Genomic DNA, 6609 nt, shown 5'->3' with positions numbered 1-6609 from the left:
TTCTTGGATTTATTTACCTTCTATGGCTGTCACTGGAACTGAGAGCCGGCTTTCTCTCTGAGGCTCGACTCCAGCTCTGAGACCTCAGCTGCTGAAAGCAGGTATCTGGTTTGTTTGGGTTCTATAATCAAAACACTGTTTCAACTCCAGCTCTGAGGCCCGGCTGGCTGAAAGCAGGTTTCTGGGGTTTTTTTAGCTTCTATAATTGCAACAATGTTTCTTAAACTGAAAGCTCAGAGGCCAGCAGCGGCAGGCGGGGAACCTTGGCTTCCTCCATCACTGAAGCAAGCAAGCCTCCTGTTCGCTTCAAGCTGCCTGGCTGCCGGCCACCATCTTGGTTGGCAGTTAATTTGCATATCTCGCTGATTAGCCAATGGGAAGCATGTCGGAGCTATGGTTAATTACCATGTTTCTCTATTATTATATAGGATTGCATGACAACTATATTGAAAAATAAAAAAAAGATTTTTAAAAATTAATAAAATAAAAGGAAACTGAAAAGAAAAACTACATATTAATATTTACATCAAGTTAAAAGCTATAAATAGAGTCTCCCTCTCAAACATGATATATGTTCACCTTTCCATTAAGACCCTCAGTTTTCTATATTTATTGTGAAAATGTTCACACATGTTCATGTAGTTAAACAGCAGTATCATGAAAACCTATGTATCATTCATCTAGGTTCAAAAGGTGTCTGTTTATGCCCAATCACTATTATTTTGTACACCCACAATCTCACACTGCCTTACTATTTTTTTTCTTAATATGCTTCTATAGATTTTTATAGATAGAAGAAGGAAGAGGGAGAGAGATATAGAAATCTCTATGACAGAGAAACATGGAGAGGTTATCTCCTGCATGCCCGGTACTGGGGATAGATCCCAAATCCCAGGCATGTTCCTTGACCAGAAATTGAACCAGTGACCACATTCAACCAACTGAGCCATATGGGCTGGGCTCCTTACAATTTTTTAAGGGCAAATGAATGCAGTATTCTGAGTCATGTCTTAAACAAAACACTACTCCATTTAACACTTGTCTTTTTCCTCTTCCTCCACCTTGGCCTGCTCATAAGCCCCAAACCTGTCTCTATTCCTCTTTTTATTTTCTCTTTCAGTGTGTTCCTCTAATATGAGCCTGCCAGAGAACAGATTCAAAGTCAATGTTGAACACCCAGCTCAGAAGGAACACTGATGCTTCCTGCCCGTCCTATTTTGCTCTCACCAATGGCTGTGTATGGTGGCTCCATAATGGCTGTGAGTGAGGCCCTGGTGTGTGTGAGGAACACTCTCCTGTCACTCTGGCTGGGGGTGATTCTGTTCTCATATGGATGGTCCCAGGCTGTGCACTCCCAACGCCATGGTCCCCCAGAAGTGGTGATTCCCTTGAAGGTAACAGGCACTGGCTTTGGCATGAAGACTAAAGACTGGCTCTCTTACAGAATGCATTTTGGGGGTCGGGATCAGGTCATACACATGAAGGTCAACAGGCATTTTCTCTTTAGACATTTCCGAGTGTTTACCTACTCGGACCAGGGCGCTCTCCTTGAGGACCAACCTTTTATCCAGAATGACTGCTACTATCATGGTTACGAGGGGCTATCTGGCTGGCAGGGGAGGGCAGTTGGGGGCAATTGGGCTGGCAGGGGAGCATTTAGGCGTCGATTAGGCAGGCAAGGGAGTGGTTAGGGGGTAACCAGGTTGGTAAGCAGAGGCAGCTAGGGACAATCAGGCAGGCAGGCTGATGAGCGGTTATGAGCCAGCAGTCCCGGATTGTGAGAGGGATATCCAACTGCCGGTTTAGGCCCAATTTGTTGGATATTCCCTGAGGGGTCCCAGATTGGAGAGGGAGCAGGCTGGGCTGAGGGACACCCTGCCCCCCAGTGAACAAATTTTTTGCACCAGGCCTCTAATATATATCCTATATAATAAAAGAGAAACATGCAAATTAGCCGTCCCTTTGCTATGCTCAAGCCACGCCCACAAGTCACACCTAACAGCCAATGAGGAGTGGGGGCGGGGCAGGTACTTCCCCTGTGTCACCATGGCAATTCTGGGGAAGTTCCAACACCGCGGCCATTTTGCAACTGGAAGAAAGCTGGTCTGTGCAGTATGAAGTATTACTTGTAGTCAATGGAGTACATGACATTTATAAGCCAATAGATGTTGATGTGGTTTTAATGGGACTTGAGATCTGGACTGAAAAAAACCCCTTTCCAACAGATAAAGTAGATGCTGTCCTAAGTCCATTTTGCAACTGGAAGAAAGCTGGCTTTAATAATCGCGTTCCCCATGATGTTGCTCATCTCTTTGTAAGGCATCACTATGGTGAAGATGTTGCCTTATCCTTTGTTGGAACAATCTGTAACTCTGATTTAAACTGTGCAGTTGATAGTTTCATTAATGATGATCTGTATTCTTTTGCATATATTGTGTCACATGAGATTGGTCATACTTTGGGTATGCCTCATGATGACAAAACTTGTACATGTGGAAATAGTCAATGCATAATGTTTGGATATGAATCGGGTGCAACTAAATTCAGCAACTGCAGTTATGCCGGCTTCATGAACAAAATTGCAAGTCAAAATTGTTTGTACTTTCCATCAAATACTGGGAAAATCTTCACACTTGCACGGTGTGGGAACAGTGTGGTTGAAGAAGGAGAAGAGTGTGACTGTGGCGCTTTACATTTGTGTATGAAGGATCCGTGCTGTGAGTCCAACTGCACTCTCAGCCCTGGGGCTGCTTGTGCTTCTGGGCTCTGTTGCAAAGACTGCCAGATCCTGCCAACAGGCAAAGTTTGTAGACAAGAGGAAAATGAATGTGATCTCCCAGAGTGGTGCAATGGGACATCCTACCATTGTCCAGAGGATGTGTATGTGCAGAATGGGATGCCATGCAAGGACGGTGGCTACTGCTATGAAAACAGATGCAATAACCGTGAGCAGCAGTGTAGGAACATTTTTGGCAAAGATGCCAAGAGTGCAAATCAGAGTTGTTACACAGAAATGAACACCTGAGGTGACCGTTTTGGGAACTGTGGTTTAATGAACGGTGGATACATAAAATGTAGCATCTCAGATACCTTGTGCGGGAGGGTTCAGTGTGATAACGTGATACAAATTCCCCTTCTAAGGGATCATTCTACTGTGCATTGGACTCAGATCAATGGTGTCACCTGCTGGGGTACCGACTACCACTTCGGGATGACCATACCTGACATTGGTGATGTGAAAGATGGGACAGAGTGTGGGGCAGATTATGTCTGCATCCAAAGGAATTGTGTCCATAGGTCACTTCTGGTAAATAATTGTTCACTTAAAACCTGCAATCTGAAAGGAGTCTGCAACAACAGACAGCACTGCCATTGCAACTCGGAGTGGGACCCTCCCTTCTGCCTGAAAGAAGGCCATGGAGGTAGTATAGATAGTGGGCCACACCCTTGGGAAAAAAGGCAGAAAATGGGGCAAAGAACCAATTACATGCTACTACTTTGGTTCATTAATTTTATGTTGTTATGCTTCTTAATTTTGTGTTTTCTGGCACGCAAAAGAAGAGATGAGAGAAAAGAGCCTACTGTGTCAACTACACATGAGTACGAAGAACAAAATGCAAAGACTTTATCTACAGAAAAAGAGCAAGATGTTTCAATTTCACCTGAGGTTTCATCTGAGGAAGAACAGTAAAATGTTCTACTGCATTTTAGATATAAAAGCAACAATTTATAATTTCAAAAATGAAGTCCAGTCTTTTCCAATTTCCCATGTAATAAATTTTAGTCTCCTGGGTGCAGAATTGGTATAGAATGTGTCACAGAACATTGGCATAATGCCTCAAAAATTTTATTATTTTGGATCATAAAACATTGTCCATTAAACAATTAGCAAAATACCCTAAAACTTAGATTATTACTGTTTTTCATTATTTTAAATAGGTAGTGTTTAATTGTTCGTGAAATTATTCTCTATGTGTTTCCTGAGAAAAGGTACAGCTAATGGAGAATGTCTATTTGTCTCATTCTAACCATGCTTTCCATTTGTACTCTGCTTTGTCACACAGGGAATGCAAACATAGAAATTGCATTTCTTCTTTGCCAGTCCTCTCATTATCAGTTTCTGTGATAGTTGGTAACTAGAGAGAGACTGGAAACCTGGGAAATTTTTGAATATTATTCATTCCAGTCTTGCTTCATTAACAAGGCTAGTCTTTACAAAGATTGTAACGTTCAGCCTGCACATTATTGCTATAAATATTACAGGGTTGCAAAGGTAGGTTTACCATTATGAGTAAGCAAAACAGAGCTTTGTGTTTTTTAATTTAAATTCTTTATTGTTTAAAGTATTTAATAAGCCTTCTTTTCCCCTGCGATCCTCTCCCTGGCTGCTCACACCCCCAGCACATGCCCTCACCTCTCTACTGTCTGTGTCCATTGATTATGCTCCTATGCATACATACAAGTCCTTTGGTTGTTTTCTTACCACCCCCCACCAACCCTCTGTGCTTTCTCTGTGAAGTTTGATTCCTGCTCAGTGCTTCTCTGTCTCTGGCTCAATATCTGTTTATCAGTTTATGTTGTTCATTATATTCCACAAATGAGTGAGATCATGTGATATTTATTTTTCTCCTACTGGCTTTTTTCACTTAGCATAATGCTCTCCTTCACCCAGTTGAGGATGTTTTCTTTCATTATTTCTTAAACAGTTTATCTAACCTTGCTCATCATCTGCCCTCTCTGGTATTCCTTTAATGCAGATGTTGTTACATTTCATGTTGTCCCTAACTCCCTTAAGCTATCTTTCTGCTTTTTATTTCTTTTTTCTATTTGCTGCTCTAATAGAGTATTTATTTCTACCTTGTCTTCCCAATCACTGATTCGGTCCTCTACTTCATCCAGTTTACTTTTAATCCCATCCAGTGTGTTCTTCATATCATCCAGATATATCATTCTTCATTTCTGTCTGATTCTTATTAATGGTCTCTATTTCTCTTTTCATATCCTGTAATTTGCACTACATTTATTAATCATCTTTATAACTTTTGTTTTGAACTCCATGTCTGATGTGTTGCTTGCCTCCATTATGCTGGAGAGTCTTTTCTAATATTTGGGGATTATTTCTTTGCCCATTTTAGCTATCTTTTTGTATTTGCTTCTGTGTATTATAGATCTGCTATGCCTCCCAGTCTTTGTTGGGCCTTATGTAGTAGAAAGTCTCTTGAGGGTTCCAGTGGTGTAGTCTCTTAGTTCACCTGAGCTGGATATTCTAGAATTGCCCTTTGTGTGTGTTGTTGGGGCTCTACTGTTGTAATTGGTACTTGGTTGTTGATGTTCCATGTGTGGGAGGGATCCCCCCTTTGACTTGCTGCCAGGAAGGTTTGACCCCAATGTTGTTGTGCCAGCTGTTCAATGGTCAGGGTCTCCTTAATTCGGAGGCTAGTTCTTCCTTGAGTCTCACACTTTGATGGGCCCTGTTCTGAGCTGTACTTATTTCACTAATGGAGATGGTCCTCCAGGTGTCAGCCGCAGGTGCTTTGGGGTCATTAGCTTTTGCTCACTGAGCAGTCTGGGTTGATGTCTAATATGGGGAACCATACTGTTCTTTCTTACTAATTAGATTAGGCAAAGACTCAAAGCCTCTAGTGAACCACTTCTGCCTGTAGACTGATTGATTCAGTCTTGAGTAGACCTCAGGCCATCTTCTAGAGATGGGGTGAGAGGTTTTCCAACAAGATGGGATAATTACTTCTGCCTGCAGGATAGTTGTTATTCTCAGTCGTTTGGGCTTCAGAAACTCCACAGTGTAGGTCTTGGGATTTTACAATAGAGTGGGTCAGCTATCTTTCCCACAGGCAAAATGTCAAGGTCATACAGGTTTAACTGAGAAAGATGGCCTCCACTGCATGAGAGCATGACTTACCACAGGAAACCAAGGTGTCTGCCTTTTGAGCTCTAACCCCAGAGCCCTTGATCCTGGCTTCTGTTCAGACAGCTCTAGTCTTCTCTGCCCTCCCTCTGCAAGAGGACAAGGTGAGGGGCTACTCAGGGAATTTTGTGCTTGACCCATATAAGAGGGTGACTACATTACCAGCCTTCTCTCTCTGGAAGACTGCAACCCAGATCTTTTACATAGACAGATTTTATGTGGGCTCCTTTATCACTTCTGGTGCTCTCTTCTGGAGGGATGGCAGCTTGGGGATTAGACCCCGGAGTTCTCATTGGCAAACTCCACATCTGAGATATCTCTCTGGTATTTCAGCTGCTGTCTGTGGGAGCCTGGCCAGCCCTTTAGCAACTTTGCCCCTCCTACCAGACTCTATGCGGTCTCCACTTTCCATCCTTGTATATTAGCATTCTCTATAGCAAACATGTCAAACTCATGGCCAGAAGAATAAATGAGGCATGGGTCCCACTGTCTGCGACTTTGACATACTTGTTTTATAGCTAGTCCTCAGTTCATTTCTCAGGGTGGTTCTTCTGTATTTTAGTTGTAATTCCAGTTTGGTACTGGGAGCATGTCTGTGAGATGCCATTTTCCCTGCCACCATTTTTAATCTCAGAAAATGTTTTTATTTGGGAAAAGCTCATTGCAGAGTAACTCATTAGGTT

At 42.5% G+C, this 6609-nt stretch overlaps 1 pseudogene; it reads left to right on the top strand.

Annotated features, from left to right (window-relative positions):
• The first annotated feature begins 2005 nt into the window (after window positions 1–2005).
• On the top strand, window positions 2006–3691 carry LOC102260964 (annotated as a pseudogene).
• The last annotated feature ends 2918 nt before the right edge of the window (window positions 3692–6609 follow it).

Source organism: Myotis brandtii, unplaced genomic scaffold (assembly GCF_000412655.1).
Source record: "Myotis brandtii unplaced genomic scaffold, ASM41265v1 scaffold733, whole genome shotgun sequence".
In the NCBI taxonomy this organism is placed as follows: domain Eukaryota; kingdom Metazoa; phylum Chordata; class Mammalia; order Chiroptera; family Vespertilionidae; genus Myotis; species Myotis brandtii.
This window is presented reverse-complemented; position numbering and strand designations above follow the sequence as displayed.